The sequence below is a fragment of the Protopterus annectens genome, chromosome 8.part0 (assembly GCF_019279795.1).
Source record: "Protopterus annectens isolate FY-2018-M chromosome 8.part0, PAN1.0, whole genome shotgun sequence".
NCBI classification, from domain to species: Eukaryota; Metazoa; Chordata; order Ceratodontiformes; family Protopteridae; genus Protopterus; species Protopterus annectens.
The window spans coordinates 765,515,183-765,538,382 of record NC_056741.1 but is presented as its reverse complement, the minus strand read 5'-3'; positions in this window follow the sequence as shown (position 1 = coordinate 765,538,382).

Sequence of the window (23,200 nt, the reverse complement as noted above, 5' to 3'; positions counted from 1 at the left end):
CTATCCTTATCCTCATTTGCATAGGATTGCCTACTAATGCTTGGTTACATCTCTCACACTGAGCTTTCTCCCCTTAGCAACCACTACTCAGTGGCCATATTGTTTGCAGCCTGCCATTCACCTGCATGGCAGGACAAGCTTTTTAGTGTAAAAGCACATTTGTGGATGTTTTTCCCTTTTTTCATTTAATTTAAAGCGCAGCATGTTTGCACGATGCTGCTCTAAGGTTAAACATCGGCGATCGGGGGAAAAAAATGACATTGGATTTTGTGGATTTACAGCATTTCCAAATGCCAATGGCCTTATATTTGGTCATTGACATGCTTCCTTAACTAGATGCATCCTTTATTTGGAGCTGTCATAGCTCCGTTTAGCTATTTGCAGAACGGCACTCCGTTACCAACGGAGTACAATTCTGCAGATAACACTACTCTTACACAGACAGGTTAGTGGATCCTGGATCGCAAATTTACCTCATTAGCATAGCTTTCAGCAGTAAATCAGGTAATTTGCATACCATAACACTGTCCATGCAAGAGTAGCTTTAGAAGCTCTCATGCACGCCCCTACTGGCTATTGCTGAATCGCTCGGCAGACATATTGCCTGTCTGCCGTCTTACACTGTTCTTACACTCCGTGCAAGCCTTCGTAAATCCGGCCCTATTGTTTTGAGGTATTTAATGAATTAAAACAAGACAACCCATGCTTTGCCTTTCAGAGCTACTGTTCTTTTATTCTAATTTTGTGGCACAGTTAGTAAATAGTGCCAAATACATACATAATACATAATAAATAGAACCTCAAATGAAAATTGGCTACAGAATTTCAAATGGTTTTAGGGAGATGGTTATATACTTTTAGGTGGCCTATGTAGCCATTAACTACCTTAGGTTTATACCATTCAGTTCAGAGCATGCATACATATATATGTGCTACAGCTGACAAATTCAGTAAATATCAGAAACAAATATCGGTATGTTGCAGTGACAGAACTGAAAATAATACTTATTTGTCTGAAAATTATAGTTTTTGTCATTTAAATGTTATAACAAAAGTATATTTTTTCAAGCACATTCTAGCACTGATATATGTATGTATACTAGAATTAAATAAAACAAAACACACAAATGTCAATATCCTTAATGTCAACAAAACAAAAAATGAAAAAAAAGCTGACAAGTGAATATGCATGCACTGAGACACAACCTCCTCAGAGCATGCAAGTAAGAAAAATGTTTTTTGGGGGAGGGTAAACATTGTCCTTCAAATGTTGACAGAAAATCTGAAATAAATGTAAAAATATTAGCATGATTTACCTTTAGCTGATCAACTAACAACAAGGTTGACATCCTGAAGGTAAAATACTCTATATCGAGAATGGAAACTTTGACTTCCTGGTACACATACATCGAGGTTGCCTCTAGGTGCACGCAAATATTGCTTAAAAAAAACAGAAACAAAATCTTCCCACTTCCCCTGCTAATTATGTATACTAAGTCTGAGACCACAATCCACAGGGAAAAGGAATATCCCCCTATCTGTACAGTTAAAACCAGTGGAACCCCATAAATATATAGTGCCGTGACTTCTGTCCTTTACAGACCATTTTCCTATAGATGATTAAGTACCAGTTGAATAGTTTCTAACTGTCTGAATTCAATTGGTCAAACTCATCTTTTACCACAGATCTGAACACTAATAGTTAGGCACAGCAGGACTGATGTTTCTGTAGCATCACTGTTGTATACTTAATTTTTTTATTTCTCCTTTCTTTACTGCTGTATGACTGCAGTTAGTACATATATGCATTCATTTATGGTAATTCATATGTTGATATACTACTCAAATAGGGGTGCAGGAGCACTTTTCCACTGTGCAAAAATGCTAACCAGAAATCAAGCACTTTTGTTTAATTGACTCTCCATTCATTTTATTAAAGAATCCTGAAACTGCTATGTATTTCTCTGTAAAAGAGAAATATTCATTATGTTCATGTGGTAGCACAAAAATGAGGTGTAATTTAGTTTCCATTGCAATTAAGATGGATTTGCTCTTTTGTTTTGGAATATGGGAGACCAATTTATGAATAGTTTATAGGTAATTTTCTGAAGAAGATTCCTTTAAAGTTTTATGACAACACCAAAAAACTTTTGGAGAAACCCCTTAATATTAAAGGATAAAAAATAGACAAACATTCAGTAATAAGGGTACAGCCTTCTTGAAGTAGTAAAGGGATACAAGCCTATGTCTGTCCATCTTCACTTTGCCCACGATCTGCAGATGTCTGTCTACTGTGTTTCCAGTGAGTAGAACATCAGGTGAATAATCAACAACATGTGGCAAGCCTCGCAATAAGTTTACTGCAGTTCTCTAGACAGTAGCAAGTATAGATGACACTTCAAAAGGTAAGTGGCTATGTGCAAGAGCCTGCTATGAAAATTTATGGCTATTCATTTCCTTCTTGAACTGATCATCCAAAATTGTTGGTGGATAAGCACAAGTCATATTTAATTTAGAAACCTTCTGGCCCTCATGCCACAAAACTACAAATAGATCTAGCCACTCAGGTAGCATAGTGGGATAAAGACCTGACTATGATCTAGGTGACCTGGATCCAATTAGTGTCTCAGGCAACTGATTGAGTGGAAGGAAGAGATGGCCAAGTGGACCAATGGACGCCTGCCATGTCTGTCCTTGGTGGGGGCTGGGGAAGTCACATTGGTAGGTGCACTTAAAGATGGAATAGGGTGGAGATTGGCTGAGCTGCTGAAGAGGTGGGGCAATACTCTGCACATCTCTATTGCATGCCCATCCTCATGCTTAACCATTAGTTGAACAAGGGAGAGATGGGTAGCTTATACAGTAAAAAAAAAAAAAAAAAAACTCCCCCTGGGGGTGCAGGTGGTAAGGAGGAAAAATTACACTTGAGGTATGGTATACTATTCCAGTGATATAACCACCAGTTATCAGCTGACGTATAAGCCACACATAGTATAATAAGTGTGCTAGGTTTCCTTTTCGGAACCATTTAAACGTCTTAAATGTTGTTTGTCTTTTTGGCTTTTCCTGGTTAGGGATCACCACAGTGGAACTCTGGTCTGCTAATGATTGGCAGTTAGTTTTTATGGTGCTGAGTTGCCAGCCCGCTGCCAACCTTCAGCGAAGGGATGCCCATTCACATATGTCTTTTGGAGGCCACTTGACCGCAGGGAGGACATACAGACTCCACACAGTAGGCACTCCAGCCGAGAATCGAACAGGTAAACCTCTTACTGTGAGACAGCAACGCTACTGCTGTACCACCGTGGCTTATTTAAACATCTTAAAGAATAGTTTTCTTTTCAGCAGGCTATTTATTTCTTCTTCTTTTGTCCTATGCATGGAATAAGGAGCTGATATTGCCCTGAAAATCTAAGCTTGGCTACTGCTCGAGAATGAATGCTAACAGTGATTTCTTTTAATAAAAAACTGTTTATTCTAAATATAGTATTCTGTATCATAAGTCCCTTTTCTACAGCTTTGCTTCCAGACATTATGTACTTTACTTCTCCCTAGTCTAAATTAATTTTGTTTAGCTGACTTCTCAAGCAAGTTAGGGACAATATTTTCACAATTACCAAAGTCAGTGTTTTCCTCTGTTCCTTCAACTTCATGTTCAAATATATTATAAAGTGTTTAACTATCTAAAAACTTAAACAATAATAAAATAATTATATAGGTATAACTATAAAAATAGTCACAGTGCTTTATGTGAAAACACATACAATACACACAAATAAAATAAGAACAATGTAAAGCAACCAAAATAATATAATTACAATAAAATGATTAAATTGTCCCAAGGATGTTCATTAAAATGTAAGTCAAATTATTATTATTATTATTATTATTATCATCATCACCATCATCATTATTATTATTATTAATATTTTAAGCAGACCAGAGTGGAATAATCCCCAAACCAGTGAAGTAATAAATTCTGAAGATGTGAAACTTGAAAAGAAAAAAAAGATACTCCCTGGAATTCAGTAAACTCCATGTAGACTTTGCGCAAGCATCAGTCAGGGATGTTATATACAATTCGGGTAGGATGCATATTGCGAAGATATGCAAACTGATTTGCCTGAATATGAGTGTAATCTTCTCGGCAGAGGTTTCCAACAAGTGAGATACAGGTAAAGGCTCATGAACAACAGTATAAGAAGCATGCACAATCATTGAACAATACCATAATAATACCACCAGTAATTCCATGTCTCTGACATAATATATGGGATTCTGAGTACTGAGAGATGGTTCTACACAGACACACTTGTACAACTATAATGACATGTCAGCAATTTATGAGGGTAATCACACACACTGTCCTGACACTGTAACAGCTACTGGAGGTGTTAGGAAGAACACTGCTATACCTGTATGTGACATTATGAGCAATACTGGCTAGTTGACTGGTGTACATGGCATTTATGTGTGTGTGTGTGTGTGTGTATATATATATATATATATATATATATATATATATATATATATATATATGTGTGTGTGTGTATATAGACACACTCAGACACACACACGTATATATATATATATATATATATATATATATATATATATATATATATATATATATATATATATATATATATATATATATATATATATATATAAAACTCCGGGAACTCTGCTATTGCCACTTACGAGCAGTGTAGGTGCCTGCTTTTGTGACTACTGTTATGCCTTGTTAAAATTTGTTACAATCAGAGCGCATACCCAAGGGGTGACAGCTGCAAGCCTTGTCCCTCTTAGCTCCCACCCACCCTTTTCATCCATTTCACTGGAGATATATTTTGTATAACTTATCTGTTTTGTTATGTTAAGGTATTGAGCACCTCTCAATAGAGGCATAGCCTTCAGTCCCTACACCACAATAATTATTCTTCACTAATTAACACCAAACGAAAGTGCAAAGTCTCAAACTACTCTTATATTTTGCTGCATAGTGTGCAGCAAGCAAAGAGTAAAGAGGAATATGAATGTAAAACAAGAATAAAAGCCCCAAAAATTGCATCAATCTGCATAGCTTCACACAACACATCCAGTCACCCACTAGGATTAACAGGCCATTCAACAAGCACTCCTCTCTAGACTGTATATTAACAAATAGGCCTGCCCTCTACTCCTACTCTAACTGTCTACCAGACCCTCTCTGTGACCACTTCACGACCTATTTACTTAGGAAACAAGCTAACCCATTTAGAAAAACTACATTTAAACTGATAGGAAACAAAAAACACCTGAACCCCAATGACCTTATAGGTATACTTCAACATTGTAACTGGACACCACTGAAACTTTTGTCCATGCAGGAAGCAATTGATTACTTCAACTCTGCCTTCCTGTCTGTACTAATCTCACAAGTAGCTCTGTCCAACAGTCAAACCCCTCTCTTATCAGAACTAATACTGCCTCCTCCAGTACTAAAACCACCTTCTCCCTGCAACCTGTAGCTACAGAGATGATCAAAAAACTGCTTAAAAAACTAAAACCTACCACATTAGCTCAGACAACATACATGCCGATTTCCTCAAACTAACAGCAGATGATACTGCATATCCTATATCAGTTATTATCAATAGATCCATAGCAGAACAACAAGTCCCTCCCATTTGGAAAAGCTCTTACATAATTCCCTGCATAAAGGTGGCTCATCAACACATCTTTTCAACTTCTGCCCGATCGCAATATTATCACCACTATCTAAAATACTGGAGAGGGTCATTCACATGCAAGTTACTAATTATCTACATACTAACAAACTTCTAACCAACACTCAGCATGGTTTTCGATCATACCATAGTACATCAACCACTCTAATGTTATTTACCAATACTGTCAACTATCACAGGAGCAACAGTAATTATGCATCCCTTATCTTCCTGGACCTATCAAAAGCCTTTGATATTGTTTCTCATAGTAAACTACTAAATGTTCTCTCTGAACTAAATCTCTGCCATTCTACCCTTGCATGGTTCCAGGGTTGCATGTGAGGGACTTGTTGTTCTGCTATGGATCTATTGATAATAACTGATATAGGATATGCAGTATCATGCCAGCAAGCAGTTTCGTGGCAACAGACTTTATCGCCCCTTCTACCAGTGACTATAGGTGTCCCTGAAGGCTCAGTCTTAGGCCCACTACTATTTTCAATATTTACAAATAACCTCCATACTTCAACCCAGCAAGCTTCCCTCATTCAATATGCAGATGATTCAACAGTGATATGTGCTTCTTCCGCTATTCAAGAACTTCAAAACCTAAGAAAACAACCCTTTCTAGCAGTTAAGACCTGGTTTACAAACTCTCAATTAATATTAAACCCCCAAAAAAGCAAACTTATGATTTTTCAACCCATTAAATCAGCCCCACTCACTAACCCTTTCAACATTGTATCATTAAATAACACCATCATCTCCCCATCACCATACACCAAACTTTTAGAAGTCAAAATTGATTGCAACTTAAAATTTGATCTTTATATTTCCCAAACATTAATAAAAGTATACAAAAAACTTGGAACATTGTTTAGGAACACTCATCATCATAATCTTTCGGCTTTTCCCATTAGGGGTCGCCACAGCGAATTATCTCTTTCCATTTCTTCCTATCCTCTGCATCTTGCTCTGTCACACCAACCACCTGCATGTCCTCTCTCACCACGTACATAAACCTTATCTTAGGCCTTCCTCTTTTCCTCTTACATGGCAGCTCCATCCTTAGCATCTTTTTCCCAATATACCCATCATCCCTCCTCAGCACATGTCCAAACCAATGCAATCTTGTCTCTCTTGCTTTGTTTCCAAACTGTCCAACATGAGCTGACCCTCTAATATACTGATTCCTAATCCTATCCATCCTAGTCACACCGAGTGCAAATCTTAACATCTTTAACTCTGCCACATCCAGCTCTGACTCCTGCCTTTTTGTCAATGCCACTGTCTCCAACCCATATAACATAGCTGGTCTCACTACTGTCTTGTAGACCTTCCCTTTCACTCTTACTGGTACCCGTCTGTCACAAATCACTCCTGACACTCTTCTCCACCCAGTCCACCCTGCCTGTACTCTCTTCTTCACCTCTCTTCCACATTCACCATTACTCTGAACTGTTGATCCCAAGTACTTAAACTCGTCCACCTTTATCAACTCTACTCCCTGCATCCTCACCATTCCTCTACCCTCCCTCTCATTTACACACATATATTCTGTCTTAGCCCTGCTGACCTTCATTCCTCTGCTCTCTAGAGCATATCTCCACCTCTCCAGAGTCTCCTCAACCTGATTCCTACTCTCACTACAGATCACAATGTCATCTGCAAACATCATAGTCCACGGAGCCTCCTGTCTGATCTCATCTGTCAACCTGTCCACCACCACTGCAAATAAGAAAGGACTCAGAGCTGATCCTTGATGTAATCCCACCTCCACCTTAAACGGATCTGTCACTGCCACTGCAGTCCTCACCACTGTCACATTACCCTCGTACATATCCTGTACCACTCTTATATACTTCTCTGCCACTCCCGACTTCCTCATACAATACCACAACTCTTCTCTAGGCACCCTGTCATATGCTTTCTCCAAGTCTACAAAGACACAATGCAACTCCTTCTGACCTTCTCTGTATTTCTCCAATAACACTCTCAGAGCAAACATCACATCTGTAGGTCTCTTTCCTGGCATGAAACCATACTGCTGATCACTAATCATCACCTCCCTTCTTAACCTAGCTTCTACTACTCTCTACCATAACTTCAAGCTGTGACTGATCAGTTTTATCCCTCTGTAATTACTGCAGCTCTGCACATCACCCTTATTCTTAAAGATAGGTACCAAAACACTTTTTCTCCATTCCTCAGGCATCCTCTGACTTTCCAAAATTTCATTAAACAATCTAGTTAAAATTTTCACTGCCATTTCTCCTAAGCACCTCCATGCTTCCATTGGGATTTCATCTGGGCCAACAGCCTTTCCATTCTTCATCCTCTTCATAGCTGTCCTTACTTCCTCCTTGCTAATCTGTTTCACTTCCTGATTCACTATCCCCACATCATCCAACCTTCACTACTTCACTAAAAATACTAAAACTACCATGGCCCACTATCACTTAATCTCCACACTGCTGTACACAGCTCCCATACTCACAAATCTAAAAAAACCTAAGCTAGCAAAACTTGAATCTTGTTGTAACAAAACTGCCAGATATGCTACAAACCTACCAGCTACAGCTCACCATTGTATAGCACTCAAGCAATCCAGCTAGCTAGAGGTCCCCCATCTCCTTCACTACAACCAGTTAAACACCTGCCCTACAAGTATTTCTTCAACTATATGCCACTAACAGAACCCTACTGTCCACTAACAAACATCATATAAAAATCAGTATAAGCCAAAAACCAAGCTGGAGATTCCTTCTTCTGAAATTATATAGGTAAAGTCTGGAATGCACTACTAGAAAACATTACAATGGCTACATCACTAGCCCAGTTTAAAACAATACTAAAAAGCCATGTATTAAAACAATACTAAAAAGCCACATATTCAACAAATGGCTGTGTCCTTGCTCTGCACCAGACTATCCTCTCCCTCTAACTATGCTACTACTTTGTTTCACTTACTGAAAAATTCATCCCCTCTGTCTATTCTGTTGACTATGTCTCTCTGCAAACTAACACTCCATAGCACTATAGCATTGTAGGGATGATGGCATATTAAGACTTGACAATTCAGTTTCTTAGTAAACTGTGTTCATAATTTTTGTAATTGTCATATTGGTCTCTTTTTTTCTTATACAGAAAGATTTAATGATGCAGTGTGTCTCTACTTATTGTTAATCTTCTGATTCTACAAATTAGGTTAAGAATTACTGTTTATTATCTAAACTGTGATATTCTTTAACTAGTCTGTACGTATAATCTGCTTGTCCAAACTGTATCTAGATAGCATTTTAACTTCTGTGCCCTGTATATTCTACTTATATATTGTATTTCTGTATGTTTTTCTCCCCGGCCTCCACTGAAAAAAAGACGTGTCCTGTTGGACATTCCCGATAAACAAATGTAAAATAAATAACATAAAGAAATAAATATAGAGCACAATCCATGCAGTCATAAATGTTACCCATGCCATCAATATTGTCAAGCAGTTATATCTGTACTATGTGCATCACTAGAACAAGTATCACACAGGCATCTGGGTTAACACCTTGATGGGGGTTCCGCACTGTTAGACAGTAATGTTTATGCAACAAAATGAATACCTACTAGGTATGGCCAATAAGATATGTGACAGCTCACTGTGGCAAAGGTGGTACACTTCAGTTATACATACTGGTGCATGTTCCACATACCATCTACCCCAGGACACAGGTCACAAACCTATTAGTCTGATTATAGGGTGTGATGTCTATATTATCCTTGGGTTATGCATTTGTTTTTATGACATAACAAATACCCCATGTTTTTGTTACATTACAGGTGTTGTCATGGCTGGAGCAGCAATCGTTGGTGTGTGTTGATAATGTGTGTAGTATACTAATATCACAGTTAGAGTCAATAATTGCCCACAATCTGTAGTCCTTCAGACAACTGGAATTGGCCTAGCAGATAGCCCTGATGTACAGATCTGATCACTGGACCTGAGATATAGGTCACTTCACACATTTCAACATATTTATATGCCACGTATGTGATCCACTGGTCTACCCACTTGGTGATATAGGTGATTATGGGCACATCTGAGAGTGTTGAGTGAATACCTCATTATGGATTTGTGTCAAATGCCTTGGGCTTGTCAACTTCAAAAGGATGATAGTGTTGTCATCATGCATGCCCTCAATGACCTCTTTGAGGAAATTTAACAGTTGTAGCAGACATGATATAGCATTAGCAACTCACATAGGCCTGTTGTACACAGCTGGGATTTTACTAGTGTACATTTAGATAAGATCCATGATGAATGTAGGCCTGGATCAAGATAAGTCAGTGTATACTACCTATCTTGATCTGGCCTAGGGTTTGAATACAATCCCCCACTTAGAAATCATTAAGAAACTCTCCTAGCTGGGGATTCACCCTTATGTCACTAGATGGGTAACCAGTTGGCTCACCAGCAGAACACATACTGTGGAAGTTGGTGAATCAACCTGTATCAGTAAAGCTTTCACCACTGGCTTAACCCAGGGAACTGTGCATGGATCTTTACTGTTTAGAATCTATTTCTCAACAGTTCAGGCTAAAGTATATGGCCTTTAGCTTACCACGTTTGGTGATTCTTGCATAATTGGTTGGAATCATTGAGTCAAGAATGATGATAACATACTACAGGAAGGGTTAACACAGAGAAATGATTGGTGACAAAGCAACATGGTCTACAAATAAATGCAGAAATGTGTCTTTGTTTTGTCCTTCTGCAAAGTGGAATTCCCTGCTAATTACAGCATTAACAACACTCCTGCTATGCTGAAACCCAGTGATGCAAGACCTGAGAACACACGTAGATAGCAATTTGAACTTTGACCACCAAGTGCCCACAGTGGTATGGAAAGGCTATGTTCTGCACATCATAAGTCATGCCATCTTATTTAGATCTGAGGATTATATGACAGCACTGTACATGAACCTTATCAGAACAATAATAGAGTATAATGCTCCCTTTTGCATGTACCTCACCAGACACATGCAGCAGCTGGACAGACCACAAGGGTTTCTTACCAAGAAAACACAGGCCCTACAAACCATCCCATGAAGTATGCGGATAGACTGACAGCCATGCCACTGGAACCTCATCAGCACACTAATAGAGTATAATGCCCGCTTTTGCATGTACCTTGCCAGACACATGCAGCAGCTGGAATGACCACAGGGTTTTCTCACCAAGAAAACACAGAGCCTACAAACCATGCCTTGATGTATGTGGATAGACTGAAAGCCATATCAGTATAATTTGTATTTTATAGGATGAGGTGACTTCTGCCCCTGTCCTGGTTGGAATAATGCATACCTACAAATCATATATGGGTGATGATATCAGCACTGTCTGGTGTCGAGAATGTCATAAAAGCAATGTCCCACATGCTGGTGTAAAATGCTCTCTCTAATGTCATGCAAGTGCACAAACACACACACACACACACACACACACACACACACACACACACACACACACACACACACACACACACACTAACTCACACATACCCCAGATGACTGCAGTGAAAAGAGAAACCCTACTTATCTAAGTACACAGACTACAGGACTCTGTATTTAAGGCAAGTGTATTTAAGGCACAAATACACATACACACCCCAGTTGACTGCAGTAAGAACAGAACCCCTACCTAAGTACACAGAATACAGAATTCTGTATTTAAGGCAAGTGCCACAGCTGAAGTCTGACTTGTAATGTCTCAGAAAACACCTTATAGGTGATGACATCAGCAGTGTCTGATGAGGAGAATATGGTAATAGCAGTGTCACACATGCTGTCATGCAAGTACACACACACACACACACACACACACACACACACACACACACACACATACACACACACATACACACACACACACACACACACACACACACACACACACACACAAAACATTTGGGTAATGAAACCTGACATATGGGGTGGGTTGGTATTTATGGATGAGCAAGATTATAATAGGAGGGTGACATGCTTATTAGAAGCTGACTCTTACATCAAAGTGTCTTTAAATGAAGTTAAAGGGGCCCATCAGGGAATAAGATCTTTAATGATCTGTTCATCAAGGGCACAGTTAGCATTGACACTTATAACTATTTATGTATGCCAGCACCTAAAATACCTTGATTTTTTGCTCTTCCTAAGATTCATAAGGATATCTACAACCCAGCCCTTTGCCCGATTGTCAATGGCCAAAATTCAATAACTTATGCTTCTGCTAAATTTATTGATACAAAGTTAAGAAAGTTTGTGAAAACTGAATCTCAGATTTGCTGAGATTCTTGACACTTTTTAGAGCATCTGAATTCATTTGTGTTTAATGAGAACTTGAATTTCCTCACGGCTGACATCAAAGACCTGTATACGGTGATCCCTCAGAAGTTGGGTCTTGATTGGGTGAGGAATTTTCTTGTTAATAAAAATGCCAATATGGAAGAAATGTACTTAATAAGAGTTTCTTCTAGATATAGTACTATCCAACAACTTTTTCTTGTTTTTAACAACAACTTTTATTTACAGAAGTCAGGGGTGGTGATGGGGTCTCCATGCGGTGGGAGCTTTGCAAACTGTGTACTTGCTTTTTGGGAAAGAAACAATTTATTTAAATGTGATCTGTTTCAATAACAAGTAAAATGGTATATCCGTTATTTGGACAATATATTTATTTTATTTGAAGGTGATCGGTCAGATGCAGAAGTATTTGGGAATTATATTTTCACCCTAACAGATTTTTTGAAATTCATTTTTCAGTTTAATACTGACACCATTTCATTTTTGGACGTCCTTATTGAAAAAGACATCAGTAATAAGAGATATCTGGCAAGTGTATATAGGAAACCTACATACTCAAACAGTTTTTTGCATTATGAAAGCTCCCACCGTTATCACCAGAAAAAAGCCATTGTTAAAGGCCAGTTAGTTAGGACAGCCAGGATATCTTCTCTAGAAACCTCCTTTATTTCGGAATGCAATTTACTAAAAGAAATATTTTTGAAAAGATCTTACCCTGTTTCTCTAGTAGATAATTTAATGATGGAAGTTACACATAAAAGAAGGGAAGGAGTCTTTAAACCAATTTTGGGTATTAGTTTGAGGTCAGAAGGTTCAACTAATAATTTTCTCCCAACAGCTGAAGAAGTCACTGTAAATGTATCTGTTGACTTCAATACAACTTTTATTACCCCCTTTTTTGTCAGTGCGCTTACTTTAAAAGGGATTATTGTGAAAAACTGGGACTTGATTCTGGCTGATACTTATGTTTGTCTAAAGTTGGGTGAAAGACCACGGGTAACTTTTAAAAGAGGCTGTAACTTGGAATCCTTACTTGAAAGACCTAATAAAATATGTTAACAGTCCTGGGATGTATAAATGTGGCAGATGCCATTTTTGTAAGTACGTTAAAGTTGGTAAAAGAATAACTGTCAACAAACATCAATTGAATATAACAAGTAGGTTCAACTGTGAAAGCAAAAAAATGATATACTTAGCTTTGTGCGATAAATGGTAATGTTTTCATGTTGGTAAGATGGGAGAGACAACTAAAACAATGCATTTATGAGCACATATACAATATAGGGAAACAAAATCCTACTAACACCTTAGCCAGACATGTCAGTAGCAACTGAGGGCACACTTTTTCATTTGTGGTTATAGAACAACTTCTCACAGACATTCGGGGTGGCCCTTGGTCATTGCTGTTGGAAGAAAAGGAACTTAACTGGCAGCTGGTTTTGAATGATTTCAGCTACTCAGGATTAAATGACAAGTGTAATGTGAAATGTCTTTTAAAACTTAAGTCTTTAGAAAGATGATTTTTAACTATAGGTTTATACAGCTGCATATGCATATAAATATTTGAACTTTTTTTATATATATATATATATATATATATATATATATATATATATATATATATTACACACATATTTAAAAGTGTTATGTCTTTTTAACAGAGATGGGAAGTGATGTAATGTATTTTTTACTATTTAAAATATGTAATTTCCTATTTTCCTTGTCTGATGAAGTTTGCTTATTAGTGGCAGACAAAAGCTCTAACCATTAAACAGTTTGTTTGTTGGACTTGCTGAGTCTGCCTCTCTTTTTTGTTTTTTTACTTTGTTTTACACACACACATACACACACACACACACACACACACACACACACACACACACACACACACACACACACACACACACACACACACACACACACACAAACACACCCCAGTTGATTAAAGTGAGAACAGAACCCCTACTATCTAAATACACAGATCACAGAATTCTGTTAAGGCAAGTGCCACAGCTCAAGTCTGACTTGGAGTATCTCAGATAACGTTATAGGTGATGACATCACCAGTGTCTGTTGAGGATAATATGGTAATAGCAGTGTACAACATGCTGGTGTAAAAGGCTCTCTCTAATGTCATGCAAGTACACAAATGCACACACATACCCCAGTTGACTGTAGTGAGAACAGTACCCCTACCTAAGTACACAGACTACAGAACTCAGTACTTTATGCATACACAATGACACAAGTCTGACATTTGCAAGGCTGAAGGACAACTTATAGTGGATGATATCAGCAGTAGATGTTGGAGAGAATATGTTGGGAGGCCTGCATGAAATTGATGTGTAGGCATGTTCAAGTGTCAAAAGTGTGTCAATCCATGGGACTGGAGTAGTAACTGTAGGATGCACTCTTATGGTCTTCTGGCTAAATACTCACACACACAAACACACACACACACACACCTCCCAGTTGACTGTCGTGAGAACAGAAACCCCTACCTATCTCAGTACACAGATTACAGAGCTCAGTACTTTATGCAAGCCCCATGACACAAGTCTGACTTTTACAAGCTTGGAGGGCAACTTATAGTGGATGACATCAACAGTGAATGTTGAAGAGAAGATGTTGGAAGGAATGCATGAAATGGATGTGTAGACATGTGCAAGTGTCAAAATAGTATCTATTCATTTGATTGGAGTAGTAACTGTGGGATACACATGTATGCTCTTCTGGATAGATAGACACACACAGACACACACACACACACACACACACACACACACACACACACACACACACACACACACACACACACACACACACACCACACACACACACATACACCATTTGACTGCAGTGAAAACAGAACTCTTGCCTATCTCAGTACACAGAATACAGAACTCAGTACTTCACACCTGCATGAAATGGATGTGTAGGTATATTCAACTGTGAAGATAGTTATAGTTCTGCATGTTATCAGATTGACACACATTTCATATTAATTTATGTAGTGTAGTTGATATATATATATATATATATATATATATATATATATATATATATATATATATATATTTGTGAAAATGTACTGAGAAACAAAGGTTGCAGTGCATGGGGGGCTAACACATGGCTGCATTGTAAATATGTGACATATTGTTAGATATGACCTTTAGTTTAGGTTTCCACATGTAGTCTCATGGCATGAAGAGTAAATGGACAGTAATCAGCACTAATACATGTTAATATTGATGTTGCATAGTGCAGAGGTGACCAGCGGGTTTGCGAGACAGTTGGCAAAGTGTTTGCACATGCGAGATACACATTTCCATTACTTTCCATGTTTGAGCATAGTTAAGCAGTGAGCAAACACAGGTTTCATTGCTAAAATGTTGAGAGTTAGTATTGATTGTATGAAACACACCTGCTTCTTAGCTGTCTTTGTGGGCACCAGGTGAGAGTGCATAGACACATTTCTTTTTGAGCCCAGATGATACTGGGTGCAAATGCAGGTGTATTTAATACTTTTAAATAAACAATGATAATGCAACATTATTCTTTATAGTACATTCAGCATGTTTTACTGTGTGCTGACCTAGCATATATTCTGTGTGTTAACCGCCACACAATGCCACTAAACATGTTTGCACAATGCCCCACAGAATTAATAGAATGTATCCATTTTCAGTTATTGACTGTCTGCATCCTATCTGCACATGTTTGATGGCTGCAGGTGTTGGGGAGCCTTGATAACCACTGTGCCATGTCACTTAGTGGCACTATGGAATGGAAAGCAAAAATTACAACACTGTATCCTTTTTGACCTTTACAATTTTACAGACACCCTGTTTGCAGATGTTCAGTCCTATTTGGGCCACTAGTCCAGGTTTGTGAAATGCTAAGCATCATGCAAATGAGATAACCACAGCTAAATCTAACATTCATTGTGTATTTCCATGTTCCTTGTTTGTGCTAAGCACTCACTCTACAAACACTGGCAAAAAATAAAAAATAAAAATAAAAAAAGGAAAAAGTAGTTGAAATGAAAAAAAGCAATCTATGAAATGAACACTACAAAATGTTTGTTAGTAGACATGAAATATTTTTACATAGGTCTGGATTTGAACTCTTAGTCCAATGAACCTTCAGAACACAGTAAGGGTATTTTATCCCTCTCTGCCAAACAAACATCTTTGCAGTAGGGAACTGAAATTATTCACATACAGCCAACTGCAACATCATCCATAGTACTAAAAAGCCATATGACAGTTATTTGCACATGTATTAATTTCTGACATAGTGCACTGAGTGCTCACACAACAATTTATGACAATTGCTTGCAAAATACAGGTCTGTCTTATCTCTCTGTGTCTGTTGCTCATACTTGTCTTATCTGACCAGTAATCTGAGATATGCAGTCTATAGGGCACTCTATATCATTGTTCTTAAAATGTGTGATGATAATAAATGGCAATAATAAACAGTTGTCAACAAATGAAGGGGAAGTTGGATGTTAATGAACAGAAACTATGAATTGTATACTGCTTATTTACATTTCAAACCTTGATAATATTACTTCTGCACTTTGTAAGTCTAACCTGGCTGACACACCCACCAGAGGTAGGGCAGTCTGCATTATTGTTGTATTTTCCTTCTCCCTACCAGTAATCATTCACCATTGCAATCCAATAGCCACAGGCACTGAGAGAGCCCCTATACTATCTTTACATCTGCTATATGGAGCCAAGTATTTGGGATTCAGACATTCTAATGAGTTCACACCTGATTTGCATCTTCATCATACTCACAGCCTTGAATGTACACCATAAAAAAGCAACCATGTAGCTAGAGAACCTGAAGATGAGGAGACTTGTTTATGTGGAGAACACAGCAGATTCTATTACTTTGGGATATATCTGCACAGAAAACTACTGACCTTGAGAAGGTATGCTTGCACTTTTCAGCTATATACTGCATATGCTGAAATTTCATTAAGAAAAAACTGTTTATATATATATATATATATATATATATATATATATATATATATATATAACATACATATATCTTCATTAGCAAATGTTAGTCTTATCTGTATGCATTGCATAGAAGTGAACTGATGGCATGGTCATGTTTGTCAGGGCATTTCAGAGGTATACATGATTGGCAATAGTTTAAATTGGAATCTTTTGGGTTAAATCTGTAGAAATGTTTAGGGACAGTAAATTTCATAGCACTTTTAGCATTTCACTGATGGTTTGTTAGCAAAATGCATAATTTGCCTGTTCTTTTAGAGGTAGGGAGCAAAGTTGTATTTCTGTTTTGGCACTCACAAGGATATTTTGCTATTGTTACTCTCCTTGTTTTGCATCCAGCTTTGTTTTGTGTGTGAATGTAATATATTACAACCACACAATTCCTGCTTTTTTTACGTATTTCAATACCTTGACTGGTTTATGTTTCTCCAGTGGGTAATAGTGAAATTCTACCTTTTATTTTTTTATCTGGAAACAGGACTTTTTTAGTTATGTGATACTTATGTGTATTATCCTTCTGTTGTATTTTAGGTCACTAGGACTATAGCACTCAGGCATCTCAATCCCCAATCCCCCCTTCAGTGACCCTAAGAATCAGATCATTGTGGAAGCTTTTAGGTGACATGGTGTCTTTTTGCTTGAGAGGGGACATGGAGCCATATCTGGCTAAATGCAAATTTGTCAGCAGATAGCTGCTGATGTGAATGCAGTAGGCAGCCACAGCAGGACAGTGGGCCATAGGAGTTTTTTTGGTGTATAATCTCATCTACGCAGAGAAGAGCAGCTGCAGTGGCCTATGATTGGATGAGTACTGGGGGCGCCTGCTATAGAACCACCTCTAACAGCAAATAAAGAGTTCCTGTCTACTTTCAGGGATCCAAACTGCTCCCATGAAAGTGCAGGACAGCATTTCCTTGACATTGGTGCTCCTGTTTCAGGGACAACAAGTATGTTCCAGGAGGAGCTTCCAGGTATTTTATGTATTGTTAAATAATTTTGTATGTTAAAATATTGACAACAATATGTTAGTTCTATGTAACAATACATTTGTTTGTGGGGTGAGGGGTAGGACTTGTAGACTGCTACAGTTAACAATACATTCTGATTGATTACACATGAGCCTAGGTTGGACTTGTCATCCAAGTTCTTGGTGAAAGTGTATCTAATGGACATATAAAGGGCAAAACATTTTAACACCCTTTTCTACAGTTAATTGTGATGCTGTTGTCCTTAACCTTTTCTTAACTCCTTCTAGGACCATCATCCATGGAAAGCATAGCATCAACTGCACATGGTAAGCCAATTATCTTTTTTATCAGTAGTGATAAGCAGTTCATAGAAATATATACTTTTATCCATATGTATGATATGAGTGTGATGATTGTTGTGTGTATTGTTGTACTGTCTATAGTAGTGGCATCAATGTTACTTTGTTAGCATACATTTGACTATAGCAGCGTAGCTATTATTTTTTTTCCTGTCTTTGTTGCATATTATCACAGGTGATACTGACAGTTGAAGTGTAAGACTTTTACCACCTGATGTCAGAGTATTGGCAGACTCTGATGATGGTGGTAGCCAAACAGAGTCACAGTCAGGGGGTGCAGAGGTTGAATCTGACACTGAGGTTGACATTCAGCCATCCCCTGTAATTCCATCAAACACAGGCAGTAGGCCTATGCCAACCCATTCTTGTGAGCCCTCAGATATTGGACAGGTGGAGAGTGAGACACTCGATCAGGGAAGTGTGGTTACTGCAGCTTCAGTGCCTGTTAACTCTGGCCATAGCCAAAGTGTGGGCAAGGTGCCAAGCAAAAGGGTTGTTAGGGGTACTCAGAGGAGGCCTGTTCTCCATCCTTCACCTGATCCAGGTGTGTCATACTGTGACACTCAAAGTACATTTAGGGCCATCATGGACACAGAGGCACATTCCCATAGGTCCTCCAGAGAAATCCTTAGGGTTGTAGATGTGGCACAGGCTGACATGCGTGACTGACTCCACTGTATTGCCAATTCAATGGCTCAGATGAATGCTGGGAACGGGAAGGCATCCTCATGGGTGTAGGTCAGCCACATTGACTGCTGTTATCTGACATGGTCATGCCCAATCATGCTCCCATCATAGCAATATTTCCACTGCTCCATCAGTAGTTAAGGTGTCCATATACAGACATGGCAGCCATGGAGTCATGGCCCTGGGTGTCCTGATGAGGGGACCTCATCCAGCAAACATCAGTCACATTCATGTAACAGCAGTGCATCTGACCACTGGCATGGACATGGCAGTGCAACTCCTGGCAGAGCCAGTTCTCATGGTCTGGTACAACAACAATGAACTGCCACCTCTACCATGCATGGCTCACACCTGTCTAACATACCAAGACACAGAGTTAGCACAGAGATTGGTTGTCTTCATGCAGACAGTCACAGACCAATTTCACCTGGAGGACGCATATAGACACACACAACAATTGCATGGTCCAGCTGTAAAGCTTAAAGCTCATTTTGTCTCACTTTCCGTTTGTTACTTTATCCACTATTTCCAAATGTCTGCCTGCTTCTCTTTCTTAATCACACACACTCACTGACCTTTTGTATCAGCCTGGGCTTCCTGTCCCCCCCCCAAAACACCCTGTGCAAGTGATAACTGTGCCACATCCTTGTTTTCTATTCAGGGATACATAGCATTAGTGTCTGATGTTCATGTTGCATAGCTGACTAAGTCCCTGCTATATCTGTGTTTGTGTTGTTATTTTGCTAATTGTACCTTTGACATATTTTCATCTTAGAAAGTTAGACAGTTGATAGAATCAAACATTTTTTGCATCAGTATTGTTAATAATCTTGTGAGGGTTGTGAAGTCTGAAATTGAAATGTGTGTCATTTCTTTCTAACTTCTCTCTTTAATGATGTTTCAGTACAAACGTATGGGGGTCTACACTTAATCATAGAACACCACAATCATTGACAGCTGTTCATCTAACCTTCCTTTAATTGAAAGACCAAATCATTGTAAAACTTTACATTAAATGATAATAGTTGGTCAACATCAAGGAAGCAGAATGGAGCACTTACTTACTGGTAACTTAGTTATAAGGAAACCTTCCCTTTCCACACTGGTGTGATCTCAGAGTTGATATATATAATTAGCAGGGTGTGGGGCACAGCCCCTCAAAACAGGAGGATTAGGTGAACAGCAGACACTCTTCATGTCGGGGCATGCAGTTTTGTTGATCTCTCCCCTCTGACCTTCTTGCTAATGTAGTCCATCACTAGTATGAGCAGTAGTGGGCTCAGGGCTGAACCTTGCTGCACCTCCACTCCTACTGGGAACCCCTCTGTGAGTCCAAACACAGAAATACTTAAATCAGCTTTCTTGGGAATTGTTCATATGCTTTTTCCAAGTCTAGGAATGCCTAACTGAAGTCTTACCTCATCACTAGCTTTTTCTTCACTATGTGTCTCATTGCAAACATTGGGTCAGTTGTGCTGTATCCTGATCTGATCTGAACTGCTCATCTCCCATCTTACTTTCTTCTACTCTGTGTATTCATTTATCAGTCACACTCTCCAGCACTTTCATGCAGTGTGACAGGAGTCTGATACCTCTATACTGCCCACAGTTGAGAATGCCCCTTTGTTCTTGAACACTGGCACTAGTATGCTTATTCTGCAGTCATCATAATGCTGTCCTTACCTCTTCTACATCTGGCTCTTCTTCCTGTTTCATTGCAGACTGTGTATGGAACTTCTGTAGAGTTTTCTTCATTCAGAAACTGCTGGAAGTATTCCTTTCATCTAGCTTTGATGTCCTGTCAACTGGTGAGAAGATTGTCACTATCATTCATTATCAATAGCCTGATGACTATTTCCTTTACCATTTTGTCTTTGCCTTACAACTTAATAGAGTTCCTTTGTGCCATCTGCTGGGTTACATACTAGAAGCTGGTTGTGTCTTTGATACCTCATTTTTTGCTATTGTGATTGATCTCTTAGCCTCTGCCTTATTCCTTCTTAGCCTGATCCTTCTTTTCTATCTCCCACTTTTTCCTGCACTCCTTCTTTCTTTTGAATACTTCCTGGACTTCTATATTCTACCAACAGCTTAACTTATGTAATTTATTTCTGTACATGCATGGCTCAGTTGCATATGTTTTATGTAGTCCTCACACATTTGAGGACCTGCCATTCTTCTAACTCCACCTATTTTCTCTTCTACCTGATGTGCTAGAACCCTGAATATTTCCCTTGAACTCTTGTGTCTTTACATCAGCCAGCTTTCAGGTCTTCAGCCAAGTCTCTGTTGACCTTAGAGCCTTCTCTGACAACTGATTGCAGCTAATTGTAGCCACCAATAGTTTATGTTGTCAGCTGACTGTTCCACTGGGGATGACTTTCCAGTATCTGATTCTACCCCAATGCCTTTTCCATACTAAGATGAAGTCTACTTAAGTTGCATATTAACCACTCTAGTATGTGACCTTGTGTCTGTATCTCTTTCTGTACTATGTGTTGTCCACCATCAAGCCATTTGCCATTCAGAAATCTAAAATTGCCTATACTTCTTTATTCCTGTTGACCCTCCCATGTGGACTGGACCCAGGTATTCCTCATATTCTGTTCTGTCTGTCCTAATATGGGAATTCAGGTCCCCCTCATCAACATCAGCTCACATTTTCCTGCTTTATCTAGTAGGGGCTGCACCTTCTGCCTGAAAGATCTGTTTTCCCCACTGTCACAACCCTGCTGTGTGGTATAGGCTGAGATTATGAATACTGTGCTGCCCTATCCTTATGCTGAAGTTTGATTGTCATGAGTCTATCACAGTTCTTCAGAAGACTCTCTCTCACCAAAATTCCCACATTATTTCTGTCTCCTCTTGAATTAGTAGATTCTGGTTCCTAAACTAGCTTCCTCCATACCATCATGCCATCCACATCCAAGCTATATGTAGTGTAGCAATCTTTAGTTCTTGTTTGGCAGGTTGATTGATTTTACCTCCAGCTTTCTTTCATCACAGCTATTCCAGGCAACCCAAGCAGGACAACTGGGCACACCAGCCAGCCAGTAGCTTATTAACCCAGGGCTGCTATACTTTATGGCAAGAACACACTGGCCAGTAGAGGCACATAGACCACTCCTTGCATTGATATAGATCCCTAGCATAGGTTGGAGTAGGCCCGGTCCTCAGTCCACTTATCACCCACAAATACCCATGGCCATTTTGGGCAACATTAGTTGACATGATCAAATCACCCAGAGATAATTTTTACGAAGTCTAGCAGTGATTCCTGAGATGGCGCAGTATATGATCCATATTATCCTCTCTAGAGGATATTGTTCACCAAAGCTGATGCATAAAACAGTTGGTCTACACAACAATTCCTCTAATTGGGACCACTTAGAGGTTATACTCCCACCCACAACTCCATTCAGTTTTGGGTCAGCTTGAGGTGAACCACACCAAGTTTTTGAGAGGTAGGAGGACCTCAAATGAGATATGAGGAAGACATACAAACTCCACACAAGAGTTGACTGGAGGTCAGGATCGAATCCTGTACCTTATGGTTGAGTGGCAAAGGTTATGCCAACTCAAAGGACAGTATATAAGGAGAAGCATACAACTTGCTCCTTGTGTGTTTAATTGAATTTAATGGCAACCTGAGCCACATGATGCTCTGAATTAAAACAAGTAGTGATGTCTACCCCACACTTATCCCATCTAGTATGCTGAAAAACAGAAGCACCTAGAAGAGGTGCAGCTGAGTGATAGGACCAAATATATCACCGAGTTCTTACTTATAACATTTAGGTCTCTAGGGCCAAATATATCACTGAGTTCTCACTTATAAAATTTAGATCTACTTCACACAGTTACACAGAGATAATATCAGGCTTACTGTGGATGGACCTCACATTAGTATATAGCATCCTAAATGGGGCAAATCCCACTACTTGTATAAGATGCCCTGTATAAATTTGCAGTACAAAATTAGATGTAAATCTATGTTGCTAAGTTCCCTAAAGTACTGTTCACATGTTCTGGATATTCTACTGCCAGGGACTTCCAAGATCACAGGTTTCTCATGCATTTTTATTGTTACCATG